Here is a 22,031-nt window from a genome sequence, read left to right as displayed (position 1 = left end):
GAAAACCTACTGATCTCTGTAACAAGTATTATAAAAATTGCCACATTTAACAATTATACTAATAGAACTCAGGCTGACTAACATCTAACTTCTTCTAGACTAACTTTGAGCTTGACAGCAATTTCCTTCTATTTTTACATGTTCTCATATTACACCACTTCCTCTATTTTGTTCAGCTTAACCTGTATATTTAAGTAGTACAACAGATCCTGGCCACTAATAGTTGCAACCTATCTGTGGCTGCATTTACTGACAGTCTCTGGTCCCAAGTGATGATTGAACCTTTACCACCAAAACCACAACACCCATCTCTTCCTGGTTGAATTAAAGCACATTGTTAGATATAAGAAAGTAGTAGATTACAGTTATTGTGTAAAGCAAGTTATGGTCATGTAAACAAGGTCAGTATATCTTGCACTTCCCATGATTTAGTACATTCTGAGGCATGTCCTAACTGTCTGTGGTCTTTAAGAGCTCGTGTCACTTTCCGAGACCAACTTTATTATGAACTGTATCTATACGTCTTGGAAATTGTGGCACTGTGATTAGCTTTAGTTACTGTAGAATGACGTTGCCTATCTTCTGATCAATGCTTTAGCTCCTCTCTTTCTTTCATTGGCTACCTTTCACTGCCAGTGAGATAGTTGTTTCCTATGTGCCTGAGGAAGAGTGCTATCTCCTTTTTAAAATGTCTGCAGAGCTTCTCCACACAGCAGGCCTGGGCCACAGAGCAGCTTGAGGCGAACTTCAGGAACTGAAACATGGCTTGTCATTATGTGAAAAGCTGACCTCAAGACAAGGAAACATTTAATTATTCTGGAAGCTTGTGCTGCTGAGGAAAGATGGGGTTTTACTCCCTACTGACTAGGTTTTCCTGAAAGTTTACATCTTCATCACAGACTCTTCCATGCTTTGGAGCTGGTCCCCACTGTTGAAACTATTCCTGGCTCCATGTTCCCTCAGACACTGCATCTTCCAAGAGATTTATCAGGGATTGCTGTAATGGCCCTGCAATTCATTGTGAGATGGTTTTAAAGCAAATAGCATTTCTTTGGCATTTCTATATCAAAAGAGAGAAAAGAATGAAATACCAGATGAAAATAATCTTATCTGCCTGTATACTGTGGAAAACATTGTTAGGCAATGTGTACTATGGAAAATTCACCTACCAGATGCTGAAATATTCACTTGGACATGCAGCATGCTATGAGTCAGTCCTTTTCTCAGGATCTCATCAAAGCAGCATGACACTGTCTGAAGGCAAAAACCACTCACAGTTTGCCTGCAAGATCACCTGTGTTAACAGACGTTTGGGGCTTTTGGAGTCCTCACAGCATTTTAGGGTTGCAAGTGGGCTAGCCAAGTTAATTAATTCCTTTGGATCACATCATTTATAAAGAAAAATTACATTCTTTTTCAAACAGCTGAGGTCTTGATTTTTTTTAATTCCCTCAAATGTACAGACATGAAAACATTTCTTTTTTATGAGGCTTCTGGATTTCACAGTAATACTATTATAATGTTCTTTGTCAACTGACATTACTAGCTTACCCAACTCATTGTTCTTTCCTTAGGAGTTTTCCAAACTAACATTAGCCAACTAGCTGAACAAAGTGTACAATGTAATTAATTACATAAACCTTCCAATTCTATATGAAGAAAGACTGAATCACAGTGCCATAAATACTTATTGTCACTTATGCTTAAATATGTTTGACTATTAGACATAATCACAATGGACAGTCAGTTTAATGACCCTGAAAAATAGCTGTGATATTTACAGAAATAGTTGATAGACATCCACAGTTTCTTTCCTTCCAGTTCATTAGCAATAGTGGCAAGGTGCCTGCTCAGGAGCTGTTCAGATCCCTATCCCTAACATAAAATGTAGTGGGTTTGCATAAGTGGCTTGCCAGAGAGAGAAAAAAATGTCTTTTTGATACTGCCCTATTATGTGCCAACCCTGCCACACTGGTGCCACATGCCTCTTTTCAAAGGATTATATCAGTCCATATTTAGCTACAGAAAAGAGCGTACATATTTCTTGTAAACAGCATATTTTCAAACCAGAAGTGTTGTGTATAGCTGGTTAACACATAATAAGAAGAATGGCAACTCCTAAATAAACAGCATATGAATATTTACCCTCTACCCCAATCAAGAAACAAACAGGACTTGATAAAACATAGGTGCAGTAGACAAGACTAACATGTGGGATTAAAACCTGTGTAAGTAACTATAAAGTCTATTACTAACCCACAACTTGTGGCTAACTTGCATTGTCACTTGCCTGTAGTTTTGATGCCATATCCAAATTGATTATCATTCATGATCATTTTATGCAGATCTGCTTCTCCTCGTCCAAGGTACATTCTTCGGCCCTTTTCAAATTCTTACATGAAAAAAATGAACAATTAACAACACCTGTACTATTGAAGGAGGTGCATGTGAAGATGTGTGAGAAAAGACCCTTCTCAAATTAAAACCTTACTAAAACAAAATTGCAATTGCTCACAATCTGGTCTTGGGAAGAGAATAACAACTTTTACCTGTAGCACAAGGTAGTCACCCAGCTTAATGCACTACCGGATAGTATTCAAATATTTGGCAATGAGAGCAATTGCAGAACTTCTGTAACAGGAATTCAGCAGGTGCCTTCCATCCCTAGACAAAAGGAGTTGACCAGAGTTATGCCAATGTATAGCATCAATGTAAGACACTAGCCTTGACCTCAAGTGACATCTGCACATGATATATGTAAATTATTTAAATGTACATTTATATTTGGAACAAACACATCCTTGAGACAGATGAATGAATATCTGAATGGAAGAATGAGTTACACATACATTTACGTCAAAATCCAAACATCCTGCCTAAAAGGCAGAGCATTTGAAACTCGATTTTGAGAAGAGTCCTATCTGCTTTAATGCAGTACATTTGGCTAGGCTCAGGCAAAAATTGCTGTGTTGAAGTCTACAATAAATTCATGTTGGTCAGATGGAAGAAATATCAGATGCTTCCAAATAGGAAGGAGGTAATTTGTCCCGTTAGCTCAATGTTTAACCAATCCTCCGAATATCACTGTAATGATATAATTTCCTTTATATCATTACAGCTGTAACTGCAAGAAGATAAAGTATTTGTTTACTGAATAGTCATATAAATGCTGACTACTGCCTTACATCTTTAGTCTTTAGACCGTCTTGTTCCTTCTCTGGCAGATTCCCAGAATATCCCTTACAGTATCTTGCAAAATGTCATCTGGCCCAAAACAAACTTCAATTGTCCATTTCTACTCCAGAGCTCATTAAACTATTTGTACAGAATAGATTTCTCACTAACACCCAAGTATTCTAAGAGTTAAGAATCAAGTCTCTAAAAGGCACCACTATTTTTAGATATTACAAACTCCTATTACACAGTTTCAAAAGTATTAGCCTTATCAGCTGTTTTTTAATGGAAGCAGCACTTATACAATTATGTCTGCCTTCTCCTAAAAGCTTGCAATCTATACAGCAAGGAAAAAAAACGACACTGAAATGCTTGCTTTTCTTTTCTGCCCAACATTCTTATTTCAGTAAAATTGCATTGTACACTAAATGGCAACAATTACTGCATGCCACTGAAAGACCAGACCGTAACCATTATTTTTTCAGTTTGCATTAAAATTTTAGAACAGGTACCTGAGCAAAACATAGGTTTGCAACTGTCACAACAGGTGCACTGTATGCAATGGTCTATTAAACTAATAAAGATTAGTAACGTAAGTGTAAAATTGTATAATGCTGTAGGACTAGCAAAATATCTTCTAAAAGTATTAGCACTTATGATGCTGTCAGCCTATTGACTGATGTGAGATAATAACTACTTTTCCTGAAAGCTGAAAATACTCAGCTTCTCACAAGTCCCAGCTCTTGGCGAGTTAAATGACAAACATCTGGATTCAGGAGCAAGTCCTTACTCCCTGAGCATCTGGAACATTAGTACAGGGACTCCAGAAAATGAAGAAAGGGCTGTTGGTTTTCGGTTTTCTTTTCCCCGCACAGAAAGGCACATGCTAGGCATGGCTGAGAGCAAGTCATATTAAAATAATGAGCACATTTGCTCTGCTTATGGCTAAGTAGGAAACCCAGAAGACATATTCCCAATGTAAAAAATAACAGTCATATTGTAAAACTTTTATCAGTACTTTCTACTTCAAATAATCTTGTCATGGTTATATATACTAGAGTGTTATTTTCTTGTAAAAATCACACACATTTCTCTTTAGAATTGTAATGATATTTCTAAATGTGAGATTAGTTAAATTATCTTAGTTTGTCTTAAACTTTACTTAAGAGGGAGGAGCTGCATTTGCTTGGTAAGTCTGCTGCTTTTTCTGTTCCTGTCTGATTATCCTCTCTGATATGGTCACTTTAAGCGGTAGCCCCTCATTATTATATCTTGATGCAAGCAGGAGCAAGGAGCATACTGAAGCAGCACATAAGATATCTATGAAAGACAGGCCTTTTACTAGGGATCAGATGACTTCAGAGGATCCATGCCAGAACAACAACACCTATGATACGTCATTGCCTCCAGCACAGACGGCAGGCTGTGAAAGGCAGTCACCTTACTCTCTTCCTGCTCTTTTGGAGCAACCACATCATCAGCCTAAAGCCAGTAAAACAGCTGAGATAACCCACAGGTCCTGGTTGTCTCTTTTCTTATTATTGCACCTATTCAGTCTGAAACTGCAGTCACAGTTGAGTGTGGGACAAGGTGTGGAAAGCCAAGTCTCATAAAGACAAACCAGGAGTGCTTCAAAAAGCTGACAATACTCTCACTTCATTTGAGCTCAGCACTGAACTGGGGCTTTTTCAAACCATCTGTGACTCATCTCTGCAGTTACCTAGTTTCAAAGTGCTTGCTTCTCTGTTTTACCAGCCTTACCAGAGCACCATACAGGTGTGAGACAGATGTGGGCTGCTCTGTCACAGTGCTGCCACCTGTTTCTATGCCGTGCAACCATATGTCCCAGAACAGGTTAGTCACTAAATTTCAGAGCCCTCTTTATGGCATAAACAGAGTAAAGGGAATTCCATCAGAGAAAGTACCAGAAAATATAAAAAAAAAAAAAAAAAAAAAAAGAAAAAAAGAAATTACAAATGTTTCTCGAAACTGCCTTTAAAATTGTGTCATGCATTAACTTAGCAGCATGGTCTGTTACTTGTTTTGTATAATGTGGATGTACTTGTGTATAGGCACACAGTCCAAACTTCAGAGAAAAAGCTGACATGAGTCAATATCTTAATGTTCAATCTATCATTCATGGAGCAGAACTCTGTGCACTAAAAACACCTTTCACCATTAAGGAAAGCAATAACAAATTGGCTAATTAGCATAAATGTACAACTGTGTTCTCTCTGAAGAGCTATTATCATGCTTTCCAAATATAGTTGTTTTAGTTGTTAAATTTATGAATTCTCTTGATTTTTTTTTATATATAAATCTTGGCACCTCTATCACACATGCTATGATTCCCAGTAGGTAGAAAAGCCCTGAGCAAATATAAAATGAACTTTTAAAAAAATATATGAATCTGGGGAAAAAAAAAATACAGCAACCCAGAAATTCAATTAATGTTGGTAACAGTTTCAACTAAACTTTGGATTGGGAAATTTACAGAATTTAACCCAGTGAGATTTTGTTATGCCTTGATACAAACTACATAAAGTAAATAATAAATTAGCTTCTTCAATCTTTCAATTCTAAAATAAAATAGTGCCCCATTTCTAGTACAGAATGACAAAAAAAATGTATATTGATGTTTATAAGACTATTCCTTTTCTTAAAAAAAACTGATAAATAATCAGACCATTACCACTGAAATTCAAATGTGCCAATCAGCTGAAGAGGTTCTTTCCAATGAAAAGTCAAAAAGTCCTGGCACAAGTAATTTCATTGACTTAAATAGAACCACTTGACTAAGTGAGAATATCCCAACTGGGCCAGAGCTTTCTCTGCACTGCACTGCAAATTATAAAAAGGTATACTGTACTGTATCTGTGCCACTAAGCATAGTTCAGCTGTTGAAAATTGTACTGTGGGTAACCCTTTTATCATCCAGTGAGAATGTATCTAAGATAATGAAATCATATATTATGCTTTGAGATTTACAAATCTGACACCACGTGCAACGTCTGTTCTCCTTTAAATTAATATACAGGGAGACATCTCTTTGTATGCTGAAAAACTTTTCTCTCAGCTCTCCATAATTTTAGAGGTCATTTAATGAACAGAGTCATGATTTGATAGAATCCTCCTCCCATTGTAACTAATCTAATAAGTATCTAACATTTTAGGTAGTACTGAGCTATCTGTATTACTGCTCAATGAGGCTGCCAGTTATGCCAAAGACAAAAACCTGACTGGCAGGGAAGCAGCAGATTGGCTTAACTTCACATACTTGCCTGGCGGAGAATTTCAAATCACTCTTCATATCTCTAGTGAGCACATTCATTCAGGAGAAACAGCCTGGGTTGAGCAACTGATTTTTGGAGTACGTATTTCTCTGATGTTGTAGGGAGTACTAATTTGTGCCTTGTAAATTATACAAAGTACCTATCAAGCAGTAAATAGGTAAATGGAAGAGAAGGTCAGGAGTGTTTGAATGACTGTACTGATGAAGATTTCTCCTCTTATATTTTAATTGCTCCCCTCCTATGTATTAAAAAAATATGATGTTTTTTAAATAATGGTGACAACATAGACTCTTTTTAACTCCCTCTGCTTGATCAACCAAATCAAGTTCAAATTTTAGGTATTTACCTGTAAGGCTCCTTGTAGCTTTGTCCTGCAGTACTAAATTATTTCTTTTCTCTCTCCTCTCCTCTCCTTGTCCCTTCAGACCCATCATGCTTCAGGTTTTTTTCCTGATCTTTTCCCATTTTCCATGACCAGCAGTGCATCATTTTCCAGTTTGAAGAACAGTATTTGTAGTGGTATTCTGATTCTAGTCTTAATAATTTGCCTGGTTATTTACATGATATACACAAGAGGGTCTGTTATTGAATATGTTTTGCCCAGCAGACTAATGCTACCTATTGTTTTCACTGCTTACAGAAACCCTTTGTCAAGGTTTGGTCCTATTTGCAGAGCAAAGCAGCATTTTTTTTACTGACAAGGGGATGAAAGGAACAGGTTAGCAGCTGTGTCCAGGTTGTAGCTCTGTAAATCCACTTGTACAGTTTACAACAGAAGATTGCTGGGTCTCAGCCAGTGGTTTGAATCACAGTTCATGACTCCAGGGTTTTATAAGAAGTTTGAGGAAGAGGCTACAGAATTTTTTCTGGAAGACATTCAGAGCCACCTCCACGTGGGGATCAATCCTAGGACAGAGTGAATTTTGCTTAGACTCACAGCTGTCATTTAATTTAAACAACTTACTGAGCCCTGAGAAAAGACCTGGAATTCTGCAGGTCACTTTACTACTGCTACAGAGAGTAGTGACTGAACCTCCTTCTCTGGAAACCTCAAAGACATTTTTCTTGAAATTTCTGATTTTCAGAGTTTTTAAGAGGCTACTGGTCAAGTAAGGACAATGAGTTCTGTCCTTCAACCTGTTTTATAGATGCAGGTTTCTTTTCAGTAGGTTACAAATTAAATTCCCCACAGCTTTTTAATCATAACTCACAGTATGTGAAGTAGTTCTCCAGCAGAATGAAGGATTTTCAGAAAACAAGTACAGATACAGTTTATTCTATCTTTGAGCAAAGTGTGGACATGATGGCCTCTTGAAAGCCTTCTATAATTTGTTTAAAATATTTACTCATTTTCCATTCTGTGTATTTTGCAAATACGGGACTTCAAAGATTACGGTTTCCCAATACTAAAATATTCATCAGGCAGCTTCCTTTCAAACTGGAAGATGTTACCCAATTATCACACTCATCAGGATATCTAACCAGAGGTTTGAAGCCTGTAATAAAGATAATCTGCAAGACAAGCCCTCACACATTCATCACTCACTGTAGATGACTTCTGCTGTGAGCCACTTCTATTTCTTTTGATACAAAACTTCCCCAGGAGACAAAATAACAGGTATGCCTACTTACATGCTGATTGTCTACATCAATTCACTGAAACCTGTGGGAGATATGCAGCACAACAAAATTGCTTACAACAAACACGTTGTTAAAGAAGTCTGCAATAACTTCCCTCTTATTTCTCACCCACTTCTCCACATACTCCCCCTCTGGTATGTAAGTGGAGCCCCTAGATTACAGAGAGGAGGTTAACGAAATTTTAACAAAATCCAGGATGTTAAACCTCTGGATTTCTAAATTGTCTGTTCCTGAAGCTTGAACCCAGGCAACAGCCAGCTCAAACTCAAAATCCACCCACAGATATTATTATCAGTGCACAAATTGAAAGGGAACATGGAGATGACCTGCTTTAGGGAGGCAGCAGAATGAGTAGCAGAAGACAAGAAATAAAGCACACCAGGAAATGCCTACTGGTGGCAACTGCCTTCCCTGTGGCTGGTGCCTAAGTTATTTATTCCCAACTCCGTTCAAGAAACGTAATATAAATCTGAGGCTTGAAATCAGTGACACAATTAGAAAGAAAGGGGAAGGAAAGCATTGTATTATCCAGACTAAACTGCTATAATTTAGTCAAATCAAGGCATTCCAGATGGTTTAGTACTGAGGGGAGGATCGCTGGTTTGTTTAAAGAAGGGAATGAGATCTCAACATTTATTATTTACATTGTACTTTATTTACATTGATATGCACAAATTATTACAATAAAATCTTCTACCTGCAGTGCTGAAGACCTTTTGCCTGGGATAGTTAAAAAATAAAGTTAAACTCAAATAGCTTTTGCTCTTATTATTCTTAAAACACAAATTGGCTAAAACATTCTGTGTTTGCCTTAAGATAATGCTGTGTAAAGACTATTTAAAATGACATAGGCACTCTTTCCTGGGGACCTCCTGATGGCTCCTGACATTTTAACCTCATAATGTACAAGGCCGGTTTGTTTTGTTTGTGCAATTAGTCATGTTACTTAGCAATACAAAAAGTGCTTTTTACACTGAACTCTAGGGAATAAAATATGCAGAATTCATGAGATACAAAACACATAAAAATTCATTTCCTGAGCAGAAGCACTGCAACATTGTGTAGCAAAAACTATTACTTTTTTCATTGTGTTTGTAATAAAGAACTCAAGCAACCATGCCCTTCAGGGCTGGGCTCCTCACCACTTCACTTGAACTCAGCCTCAGCATTCAGCCATGGCATGTGAAGTTAATTACTCTGGGCATTGGGGCTCTGAACAGAAGAATGACCCTATTTGCAGCTCCGTGTACTATGTACCACGCTACAGTGAATTCTTTCAGTACCTACACATCGCACACTCAGTGACTCTGAATGGAGTAATAATTCTAGCACTCTGGAGGAAAGCTCAACTGTCATCTCATTTTCACAGGGACACTTGTCTTCCCAGGTAACCATTTAATGGGGGCTGACATCAGTCCACATTCAGTCACTGTCACCCTCCCAGTTCAAATGGCATGAAAATCCACGGGTTACAGCTTTCAGGAACCATCATGCAAGAAGGCAGGCTTGAAATAATTTCTGAGCCTGGATCTTATGATCCTGAGGCCTTTCTACCAGCTTTCGTGATAAGGACATCAGAATTATGTAGATTCAAAAATCTGCGGATATAAATGACTCCTCATCTAGAAAACCAAACACTGTCTGCAGGAGACCTGGTTTACATAATTTGCCAAGATGGCTGATTCACTGAGGAGCTGAATATTTTCATAGAAACTGCATAGCTGGGGAAAAAATAAAATAATCTCACAAAAAAAGCCCATTAGACATGATTGCTTGCCAAATACCTAACTACTCTCAGTTACTCTTGGGATGAGAAGTTTCAGCAGCTTTGAAAAATGCATGAAAAAATACACTGACCCTCTACAATTGAAGAGAAAATATCCAACATGTGCTGAGGTGGCTGGCTTTATCTGACGTAATCAAGAATTATGTCAGATGGTGTGATGTGTGTCTGGTCAACAGTACTATTAATCTGGAAGGGGAATAAAATAAGTGAGGAAAGGTCTGTGCCTGGTAAAATCAGTTGCAAATCTGACTCAAAGAATACAAGCATTTAGTTTCTTTAGCAGGGTTTGTACCACATTATTTGTTAACACCATGATTCACTTTCAGCTTGAAGTCCTTATCACCCAGCATTTTGAACATCAGTTGTAGGAAACTGAATAGCCACTTTGAGGCACAAGATGGGAGCTGGGCTGTTATTTCTTGGGGTATTCTTTCATTTTATACCAATGTAAGGCAATAATTTTGCAGATTCTTTTTCTTTATTCCAATCCGTCTTGGTTTCTTTTTTTTTTCCTTTCCTGATGTTGGTTCATTAACTGATTTATTCATTCATTCATTTAAGTCTAACCTAGAAATAGGTTACTTTGCAGCTTCTAATTTTATTTCATCAGATACAAACTTTGCATAATCATGTAGAGAGAACAGAACACAGAGAGAAACCATGAATTTGCTTTTGAATATTGCCTTAATTCTATATAGGACAGGAAAATAAATTATAGGTCCAGTTTTTAACTGCTAAGCTCTGGACTAGTCATCTAGGTAATTTTTAAGCTTGGCTACCATTTACTAGTATTCATTTGCCAATATTCATATACAGACCTTTCCTAATATGATATCCATCTCTAAAAGAAGCAATGGGATTTGACTGGGTCTAGATAAAAACACACTTGATCTCTTACTGACACATATATATGTGCTGGGATGGGTTCCATTCAGAGATGAATTAGGTGAATCTAAAAGAACATTAAATGTTCTACCCTTTGGAAACTGTTCCTGCTTTTGTACTGCCCATATGCACTAATTGTCTATGACTACCAACAGAAAAAGAACATTCTTGATATGCTCATTCAGATACCACGTGCTCAATAGCTGAAGAGAAGTAGATTGGTTTGTTGCAATTAAAGGGCACTTCTTTTCTGGCTATTAACAATATCACCATTTATTTCTATTAAAATTTTCCAGACCCTGTGAAGCTGCAATTCTTTTTTTTTAAAAAAAAGAGAATGCGAGGAAGCATGTTCTTACCAGCTTAAATTTTGCCTGAAACTTTCAAAATTCTAAAAATCATCTCCCAGATCTCCTGACGTATCAGCAGGGACAGAATCCTCCTCTCACTTTCGTTTCTTCATTCATTTGTTCTTTTATGCTCAAGCTCTAAACCATTTTTATTTCCCAGCGCAAAATCTGAAGCTTCAGAACAGACAGCCATGAAGGTGACACTTTAAGATAGCTAGAGTAGGTGAGATCTGGAATGGTTTTGCTTGAATTGACAGTTCACTGTGCAGAACTTTCATGTGACCCAGACAGAAAAGGAAACACCAAGTTTTTCCTGACATGCTCTGTGAAGACACTAGAAGGTTTATAAGGGGATAATTTGCCTATTGCAACACATGTGCTTCCATAAAATATTACTCAGTTGCTGCAGTATTAAAAGAACCAAAGTATACAGTGGGAGTTTTGGTCCCACTCTTTTTTTTTTCTCCAAATAATAAACCCCCTGTAATTTCTTTTGTGCTTTACTAAGAAACAGTTACAACAATCTAGATCATGAATTTTCAAATTAATCTCTGTAAAATCCTACTTAGTCATGAATTGTTATAGTCAGTGCTGATCTCAATAAGTACACTTTTGAGATAAACAGTGTTCAACACAATATCTCTTTAGGATGAGCTCTTTTTGATTATTTAGTAGTTGTTAGTCAGTGGCTTGTTCATATAATATTTTTTCTTTCACTTGAATGAGAAAAACATTAAAGCTAGAGAATAAAGACTAGAGGGTTGCAATTTACAGCATATAATACTTCTAGGAGAATTTTTAAAATTAATATCAATTTTTGAATACATTCCTGAAAGTTTTGTATCTTTGCACATTTCCAAAACTGCCAGGCAGTTGTCTGAATAACCATCAATAATATTGAACTAGTTATATAATCTGATGGATTCTAGCTTTCCCTATTTCTGTTGAAAATTGACCTTTATTTTTAATGTATTTCTAACTGTCCTAGTTTACTTGTAAGAAGCCAAGATTTTTTTCTTATTAAATCAAAATTGATCACATCAATAATTATCATCATCTGTCAAGCATAAACCATATTACTCATTAATTAGTATTAATATTTTAGCCATTCCAAAGATTTTTAATGCTCCAATTAAGATATGTAATCACTTGGTGGATTCAGAATATGTTTAGGATATTTAAATTAATGAATTTGCTGCGTCACCAGCAAATTTTCAGGGAAAAGTCATCTCATGGGATCTAATTACAAAGAAATTCATTCTAAGTACATTGAGATGAAGGGTTTGAAAACTGATCAATAACTTCCAGAATTAAATTCAGGTTATGTCACACTTTGTGTGACAAGCTCACGGGATCTTGAACTCTGCGGAGTTTTGAAACAACATTGAAAGGTTAACTTTAAAGAAAACACACTTGCAAGCCTCCCAGATTATAGCAGAAAGTCAAATGTCATCTCTCCATAATCTCACAGAACAGCTACTGAATCCAAATGGAAGGCAAATTTACTGTTTTAAGAAGCAGATGATTTGTGAGTGTGTTCTGCAGCAGTGCAGCAATTGCTAATGGAAAGATCCTTTGCAGTTCTGCTTCTATGAAACAGCAGTAACTGAGTTTCAGAAAACCAAAATCTGGTTAATATTTTGAAATCTCCTAATTTCCTCTAAAATAAAACCAAATACTTTAAAAGCAAGTGTAGAGAAAGAAGGAACTCACATAGCAGAGTCCCTGCCAGCAGGGCTCTGAACTGGGGGTGTGGAAATCCCCTCAGAGCAGCATACTATCTCCCACTGCAGTCTCCCACTCTCAGTATGCTGTGGACTATTTACCCACTTGAACCACTTTCTCCCTTCTCTTCTCATTAACTTTGCTGATAAAAAGCAAAGAAGGAGATTTTTTATGAGAACTTTCCATTTTAATAAACCATCACACCAAAGAACTGTAACTTCGCAGGTACACAAGAAGTTTGTTAATAGAGACAGAGGGCCTCTCTTTCTAATAAATATTCAAACATGCATTAAGCCTAATGACTCTGCTATCCAGATCAGTGAGAATCCTAGACACAAGGGATCAGTTCCCAGGAGAATGGTGGAGAGTCACTCTTAGGTCAGATCTGCAGAACTTGTTCCCCGAGTTTCAATATTTTAATACCCACACAAAGTATAAATATCGTAGCATTAAAAGTTGTATAATGACAAGTCTTTATTGAAGTATACAAAATCTACCACTGATTCATGGAATGTGCTATTTCTGCCAGGAATGAAAATGATGTGTTGATTTCAATTGAACTATTCTTACTTGCACCAGCTGCAGATCAGGTTCAGGATATGTAGAAGTGCCATTATTAGGCATAGTGTTTACGTATGATGTTATTTTATTATTGCTCATCACTGATACATATACGCTTTCCTTTCAACTGTCATGGTAAAAATTAAAAGAAGTAGCCATTTTAGTGCTGTGGTAGTCCTTTTTCTTTTTGTTCTTAAGAATATTGAGCAATATGCTTTATTTCTTACATGTTTTTTAACTCTACTATCTGTAGACCATCAAGTTATATTCACAGAAATTATAATCATAGAGAGAAATAAAGTCGCTGGATGTCAATAGTTTGGTCTTTTTTTTATTTAAAAAACACTGTGCATCAGGAAAAAAAAAGAAAAAAGAAAAAAAGAAAAAAAAAAAGATGCTGTTGACAGGTGACTGGAGAAAATAACTTGTTATAGGAAGGTTTTAAGCCCTGAGGATTTATTTGTACCTGCCGGGTTAGAGATGGCCAAAGAGCAGAAATAATGATCAGACAGACAAATACACAACCACAAATAAGCTTGTGCCATTGCTCCTGGCAACTGTTCATTATTTAAAACAGTGCTACTTTGAAAAGAAGCAAAATGCTTGAGACCTGTTCTTTGTATAAAGGTAATGGAAGGCATCCTGAGAGATCTTTGAAGGTAAAAGTCTTCCAGAAACATCTCTTGTGATAGGCATTTTGAAAACAGGATGTGATTTGTTTAAAGTAAATCAAAAGTGTTCAAAAAAACTACAGTTCACAAGGGGTTGTAGGTACCCATGTCATTTTGGCACCATTTACTGAACCTAACCATTCAATTTAAATACTGATACTATTTACATAGTGGACCAAGTTTATTCAGAGTGTGTAAATAGACTAGTACATATTGTACTTTGTTAGAACAGAGGGGGAAAATGGCATATATGCAAGGTTTTCACCACATCTACCACAGAATGAATCAGAAGCGATAGGGACAACCTTGATTTTGAGGAATTGCATGTGACCCTTCATACATTCAAAAATGTCTGACATGCACAAATATAACTGGCCGGTTCATTCAGGGAGTAAATAGATTTTATAGTGTCATTTTGCTGCTAGTCACCTATTTTCCACCATGACAAAAATGCACAGGGAGCCATTAGATTTGTTTAAGTTTTTTATTCTGGCTACTCTGTATTTATTTTAATTCAACATGATTGCTTGAAGAACAAAAAACTGCCCAAATACAGAAGGGACCTTGATGTAAGGAGTTGGAGCAACAACATTTGCTACCTTCTTCTTTTTCTTATTCCTTTTAATTTTTAAATGACCATATTGTAACCCAACAGTTTATCAAACTGACACATCTAGTTGTGTCACTACCTGATGTGATGTGGCACATCACTTGAGAGTCAAGTGCTACTTCTCCGTTTTGACAGCAGCCACTCAGCCCCGGCACAGGTTGCTTTTAATCTCTTTGTTTGCTTTGCTTGACTGGTATCACACTAACACTTATTTGAGTGTTAAATAACACAAGCAGAGCCAAAGTCACAAGCTTGTGATGACACTTCCAGTACCCACTGTTCCCTCTCAATGTTACATGACTGCACTGGTGTCTGTATGTTTTATCTTGAACCTTCGTTTTAAATAATAACAGAAAAACCATCAATATATGTTTTTTACCAATGCCATCATGCTTAATAATGCATACTAATTACACTGTCATCTCCAGGCAAGTGCATATACAGAATTTAGGTTAGCAGAAACAGCAGGTCTGCAACTCCCACAAGAACATTCCCTTCCAACTTCTTTGTTCAACATAAGTAACCAGCAGTATGCTTCCACCCCAGATTTATCACTGGGATGCCCCACAACATTACAATGGTCTTACTACACAAAACTACCGCACTTTTCTCTTCCCATACAATGAATGTCTATTTAAAACTCATTTCCTCCAGGTGACACTGAATTTACAGACACAAAAACTTGTGCAGTTGAAGAGATGGCACTCCTCTCTCCTGTTGTTTGTAGGTTCCAGTTTTAAGTGAATAAAAGGAAGTCTGTGTAGTTTGAAGTCCCTAGGAATTCTCTCAACTGCAAAGAAAGATGTTCATGTTGCTGAGGTGACAGCATACAGATAAAAACAATATTCAGGAGATAAAATACCAGGAGAACCTCAAATGATTCAATTTGTTGCATTATTTTTATTATTTGCAGCTAAAAATGGTGTTACATAAATCAATACCCAGTATTTTTAACTGTAGTTCATATCTGGTCCCAGTCTTGTGTGAATGTCAGTGAAAGTATCACTTTTAGCACATGGTGTAAAGGTTTCTTTGCAGTGAATAAAAAAAATGTTCAAGTAATATTTTTCCAATTAAAAACAAATATTTAAACAATTTTGACCTCTTTAATTATGTATAAGTGCCCATTTTCATCCTCAGACAAGCCCCATACTCTGAACATCAGCTTTGCCCAAGGTCTGCAGGCAATTCTGAGCAAGTGTTTGAAGACCCCTGAAAATGGGCTTAACATTACTTGCCTCCAGGGTGGTTATCACAGTTATTCCAGTGCTTATGTTAAAGAATTAATCCTGTTATCATACAGGAATGACTTCTGAGTGGCTGCAGCTGAATTGAAAAACAAAGGGAGAGGCATTTCATAAATTTTGTAAGGGATTTTAGTGGGTCAGATTCAGGGAAGGCGACTGATAGAATGGCATCGATCAGGTGTGTAAATAAGAGAGCATAGCAGAAGAGAAGGCTCCAGGGAGACCTTATAGCACCATTCCAGTACCTAAAGAGGGCCTATGAGAAAACTAGAGAGCAACTTTTTACAAGGGCATGTAGTGACAGGACAAGGGGTAATGGCTTTAAAGGGAAAGAGGGTAGATTTAGACTAGATACAAGGAAGAAGTTCTTCACTGTGAGCATTGTGAGACACTGGAACAGGCTGGAATTATATTATATTTAAGCTCCCTTCCAACCCAAACCATTCTACGATTCTATGATTCTACTTGTTTCCAAATTTAATTGCCTTGCTCTGGGAAAAGAAGTTAGGGTAATGTTTGCAATGGAAGTATTTTTGCTGAAATCTCTTCCCATCCATCAATCTTTTCCTCAGTAATATGCGGAGTTTGTTTTTATGAGCTCTGAAATCTATTTTATTGTTGTAAAATGTAGAAGCAGGGATTACTTAGGGTCTGTTTTCATTTGGTTTGATGTGTGGGTTTTTTTTTTAAAGAAATGAACCCTTTAGCTTTTCTTTGTCTTGAAATTGCCTAACTTAACCGAGGTCACGAGGACACATTGGGTTTTTAAAAGGAAATGCATGTAGTTCTGAGTATCAGGGCACTGCTCTGCAGTTGCATGATCTCATCATCCACAACCTCATCCTTTCCCACAGCCCTTCACTGATTTTGCCACTTCCTCCCACTCTCCTTGTGGAGCAGGGTGTAAGAAGAGGACATGCGTTCTGTCCACACTCATCCCACAAAGCACAACCAGCATCTCCAGTACCATGCACATCGCAGAGCAAGAAGGATTCTTCCTTTCTCTTCATCTCTTCCTTCTGCCATTTAGTTATTAAACTAACAGGAATGCATCAAGCAATAAGTACAACAGGGGTAACTGAAATCAGGTTATTAGTGTGCATTTGGCAAACATAAGAGGTATACAAGGAATGAAAGCAGAAGCAGACCCATGTAACAAGAGTAGTTTAATTGACTTCTGGGGCCAGATGTGGTCCTACTGCAATTTCAGTGTTTTGTGATTTACCCTAGAGTAAATATGGTCTGCAGAGAGATTAGTCCTCTAGGAGAAAATGACACCTTCTCATCAGCCCCTATTTTGCTGTCTGGACAACTGACTATGTCTTGACAGCATGGAACAGGGCATGAAACAAAAGGAAAAAAAGCAATTACCAGTCAAGGTGGATATAATTAGGCCTAAATCAATGTGATAGAAATTAAGTGCCTCATTTTTATAAGATAGGAAGCTGTGCAAGACATAAACAAATTAGAGATTTAGGGGTTTTTACAGTAATAGAGGCTCCTTGGAAAGTAAACAAACAGCGAGTACTAGGAAGGTTTATGTCACAGCACTAATTAAAATCCCAGCCAAGAAAGAGAAAAATACCTTGGATTTAACAAGAGCAATAAAAACATTTTTAAAAGAACATATGGACAAGCTTTCTGACAAAATGCTTAGATTATTACAGGAAAAAATATGAAATAAATATGTGTGTGCAGAAAAAGGAAAATATGTCCTAAATGAGAATTTAGAATTAAGGAACAAGGTTGCCAGGACAGTTTTAGCAAATGCAAGAATTGAGGATCCCCTTAAGCATTTGACCGCCTCCTGGTCATGGTCTTGGAAACATTCTCATGGCTCCAGTACAGACCATTAATGGGCCAGATTCTCCACCTTTACTAACTGCATTTGGAGCTGTCAGCCTGTGACTTCTCCAGGGGACAGAGAGGGAAAAAATATCACAAATCTCAGTAGAGCTAAAACAGTAGAAGCCTTCAACATACATCTGTTAGCTAAACAGGAACAAGGGAGGTGTGGATGAATGTTCCCTTCTCCAGCTGTGCAAGAGAGGCGCTACTCTCCAGCAGGAGGACAGTAACAGCTAACTGGCAGGGTTGTTAACTGGCAGGTATGTTAACCTCTTCCACCATCTCAGCTGGTTGCAAGGTTTAACTTGAAGAGATGAGGTGGTATAAAAATGATTAAACACTCACTCATTGAAACCCAAAGTCCCCACAGTTTTTATGAGGCTAAATCTAAGCCAAGTTTTTACCATTGAAAGGAAAATAGTGTCACAAAGAAATGCATTTCTTTTGATAGTCATGAAATTCATTTAAAAGCATGACTTTATTAATGAACATCATTTGTTATTTGAACTGATTTGCTGATCATCTTTAAAGCCTTTTATTACACATTGGTTGAAATTCAGCTGCTGGTCTATGTTGTTTCATTGTGACTGTCCAGATGAGTCAGCCAGTATTATCTTTGGTTGGATAACCATGCAAGAATTTCTTTACTTTTATTCACAAATACTGAGTTTAGTGTTAGTTCCCTCAACACTTATTTTTTGTGAACTTCTGCAAAATCAGTTTTTTGAATGTTCCTGTACAGTGGACACTGAAATGTGTTTCAGGTTTTTTTGTGTGTGTATGTTATGTTAGTCTCCTGGCTCTACTAATTAAATAAAAAACCAGAAATTTTGGATAGCTGGATTCTAAATCACATAAACATCAGAAAATAAAAAATGCTGGAAATTAATTTACTTTGGAGAGGGAATACCTCATCATGCTTGAATCACCTTCTCTTTTCTTTATCAAAGAACCAGTAACTATTAAGTAATGTTAACTCTGTCTTTGCAAGATGACTACATCATTTCCAAAACAGAATTATATTTCAAAACAGAGTAAAAAAGATCAAGCATAAGATATGCCAATTAGGGAATTATCTCTCATTGATATGATCTCCTTGATCATAAAATTTTAAATATAAGTAAAATTTAAATATAAATAAAAATATTATGATGTCATTGATCATAAAACACTTAATAAATTGGAGATGAATAAATGGGAAGAAGTATGGTAAATTAAGTAAGGATGATCTGGTAGGGTAAGTGCATGGGAAACAAGTAGGAGATGCTTGGAGAACATTTTTTTACATGTACTACCAGAACAATTTTTGGATTATTCAAGGAAGGAGTCAAAGACTGATGTTGCTAGGCTTAGAAAAGAAACTTCTTAATGGGGGAGGAGATTTATTGGAAAGAAGGAACAGAACTAAGAAACAGAGACTTGCATCAGTGTCACCAGAACTTACTGAAGCTTTCTTTTGTATTCCCCAGTCACAGAAGAAGACCGGCTACACTGCTCCCCAGATCCAAAGAGTGTTGCCATCCAATCTTGTGTTAACTTTCTTTCTCCCTAAGCTCTTGTAACTTGCTTCACTTGCCCACATATAGGTCTGTACTGCAGCTTGAGGCATCTTAGGGTATAAAAGGTATCCACATGGGACTAGAAGACATGAGACACTGGAAGACCTACATCTGGGGACACCTTCTAGCAGCCTTCCAGTACCTAAAGCGGGCCTACAAGAAAGCTGGAGAGGGACTTTTTACAAGGGTATGTAGTGATAGGACAAGGGGTAATGACTTTAAACTGAAAGAGAGTAGATTTAGATTAGATATAGGAAGAAATTCTCCACTGTGAGGGTGGTGAGGTACTGGAACAGGTTGCCCAGAGATGTTGTGGATGTCCCCTCCCTGGAAGTGCTCAAGGACAGGTTGGATGGGGCTTTGAGCAACCTGGTCTAGTGGAAGGTGTCCCTGCCCATGGCAGGGGAGGTGGAAGTAGATGACCTTTAAGGTCCCTTCCAAGCCAAACCATTCTATGATTCTGTGATTCTATGATCCCTCAGGATGATGGCTGGAGGCAGGATGTTCAGGGATGTCTGTTTATTTAGCTGAAGCAAATCTGTTGTCCCTATGGTCTTTCAAAGTGTCCACACTAACAGAATCACAGAATCACAGAATCATCTAGGTTGGAAAGGACCTTGAAGATCATCTAGTCCAACTGTTAACCTAGCACTGACAGTTCCCAACTATACCATATCCCTAAGCTCTATGTCGACACCTCTCTTAAACACCTCCAGGGATGGGGACTCCACCACCTCCCTGGGCAGCCCATTCCAACGCCTAACAACCTGTTCTGTAAAGAAATACTTCCTAATATCTAGTCTAAACCTTCCCTGGTGCAACCTGAGGCCATTATCTCTTGTCCTATTGCTTATTACTTGGTTAAAGAGGCTCATCCCCAGCTCTCTGCAACCTCCTTTCAGGTAGTTGTAGAGGGCAATGAGGTCTCCCCTCAGCCTCCTCTTCTCCAGACTAAACAACCCCAGTTCCCTCAGCCGCTCATCGTACGACATGTGCTCCAGACCCTTCACCAGCTTTGTTGTCCTTCTTTGGACACGCTCGAGTAATTCAATGTCCTTTTTGTAGTGAGGGGCCCAAAACTGAACACAGTAATCGAGGTGCGGCCTCACCAGTGCCGAGTACAGGGGTAAGATCACTTCCCTGTCCCTGCTGGCCACGCTATTTCTGATACAAGCCAGGATACCATTGGCCTTCTTGGCCACCTGGGCACACTGCTGGCTCATGTTCAGCCGGCTGTCAATCAACACCCCCAGGTCCCTCTCTGACTGGCAGCTCTCCAGCCACTCCTCCGCAAGCCTGTAGCACTGCTGGGGGTTGTTGTGGCCCAAGTGCAGCACCTGGCATTTGGCCTTATTGAAACTCATACAGTTGGTCATCGCTCCAGCCTGTCCAGATCTCTCTGCAGAGCCTCCCTACCCTTGAGCAGATCAACATTCCCACCCAACTTGGTGTCATCTGCAAACTTACTGAGGGTGCACTCAATCCCCTCATCTAGATCATCAATAAAGATGTTAAACAGGAGTGGCCCCAAAACCGAGCCCTGGGGGACACCACTCGAGACCGACCACCAACTGGATAATGTTCTAGACTTTCTACATTTCATGTGGTGTTTTCCTGCTTGCAAACATTCTGGCCTTCTTTTACACTCAGGGGTCATTACCCATCTTTTATGATGCTCTGAGACTTCATCCTCACACCTTTCCAGCAAATCTTTCAAAAGGTGCTGCATCAGAAAATGTCTATTGAGTCTACAAATAATAAGAACTGCTAGTGATACATTGTCCTGGTTTCGACCATGATAGAGCTAACTTTCCTTGTGTTGGGAGGGAGCACAGCTAGAGGGCCAGGTCCCAGTTGATCACTGGAGTATTTCATACCATGTGATGTCATGCCCAGGGTATACAGGCTGGCACAGGCTCTATCTGGTGCATGAGCCATTTTTGGTTTTCTGGTGTGGTCGGTGTGCTGCTGTGGGGAGCAGTCACCACACTTGGTAAGCCACTGCTGCATTTTACCCGTTTTTTTGGACTTACTATTGTTACTGTTTTTCTCTTGTTATATTTAGTAAATTCTTTCTTTTTATTCAACCTATGAACTTTCTTCTTTTTGTCCCTCCCCTATTTCACTGGGGAGGGAGGAGGTAAACGGTCGACCACATGGCAACTGGCTGCTGGCTGAGTGCAAAACTCAACATACATCGTTAAGTATTTATGTGTATCTCCTGTTGATAAGGGATGCTCAGCACAATGCATCACATTAGGGAGTACAATTTGCTCATGTTACTTAATATAATGTATGTCACAGGGGCCACAGAGTATTAACAGTTAAGTAGTTGAAGTCTATAAATTGAAGTTGATTAAAACTTCTTTATCAAAAGATATTTGTAGGGGAAAAAAAAAAAAAAAAAAAAAAAAAAAAACAAGCTTTATTTTCCCAGGGAACTTGTGTTTTCAAAAACCTGAAAAATACAGTTCATTCCATTGAAAATCCTTGGTGTTTTTAACAAAAAATAAAATATTAGAAAGCTAAAACCACTTTATTGACAACTAAAAGTGTCAATATTTTCTTTTTTCTGTTTGTCAATCTTTTTTTTTTTCTGTTTTTTTAATTTAAATAATTCGAAATTAGTGACTGTTCATGAAGACCTGGTCTTTTCTTTCCCTTTGTGCTGGGTTTGTGTG

Source organism: Strix uralensis, chromosome 1 (assembly GCF_047716275.1).
Source record: "Strix uralensis isolate ZFMK-TIS-50842 chromosome 1, bStrUra1, whole genome shotgun sequence".
Lineage (NCBI taxonomy): Eukaryota > Metazoa > Chordata > Aves > Strigiformes > Strigidae > Strix > Strix uralensis.
This window is presented reverse-complemented; position numbering follows the sequence as displayed.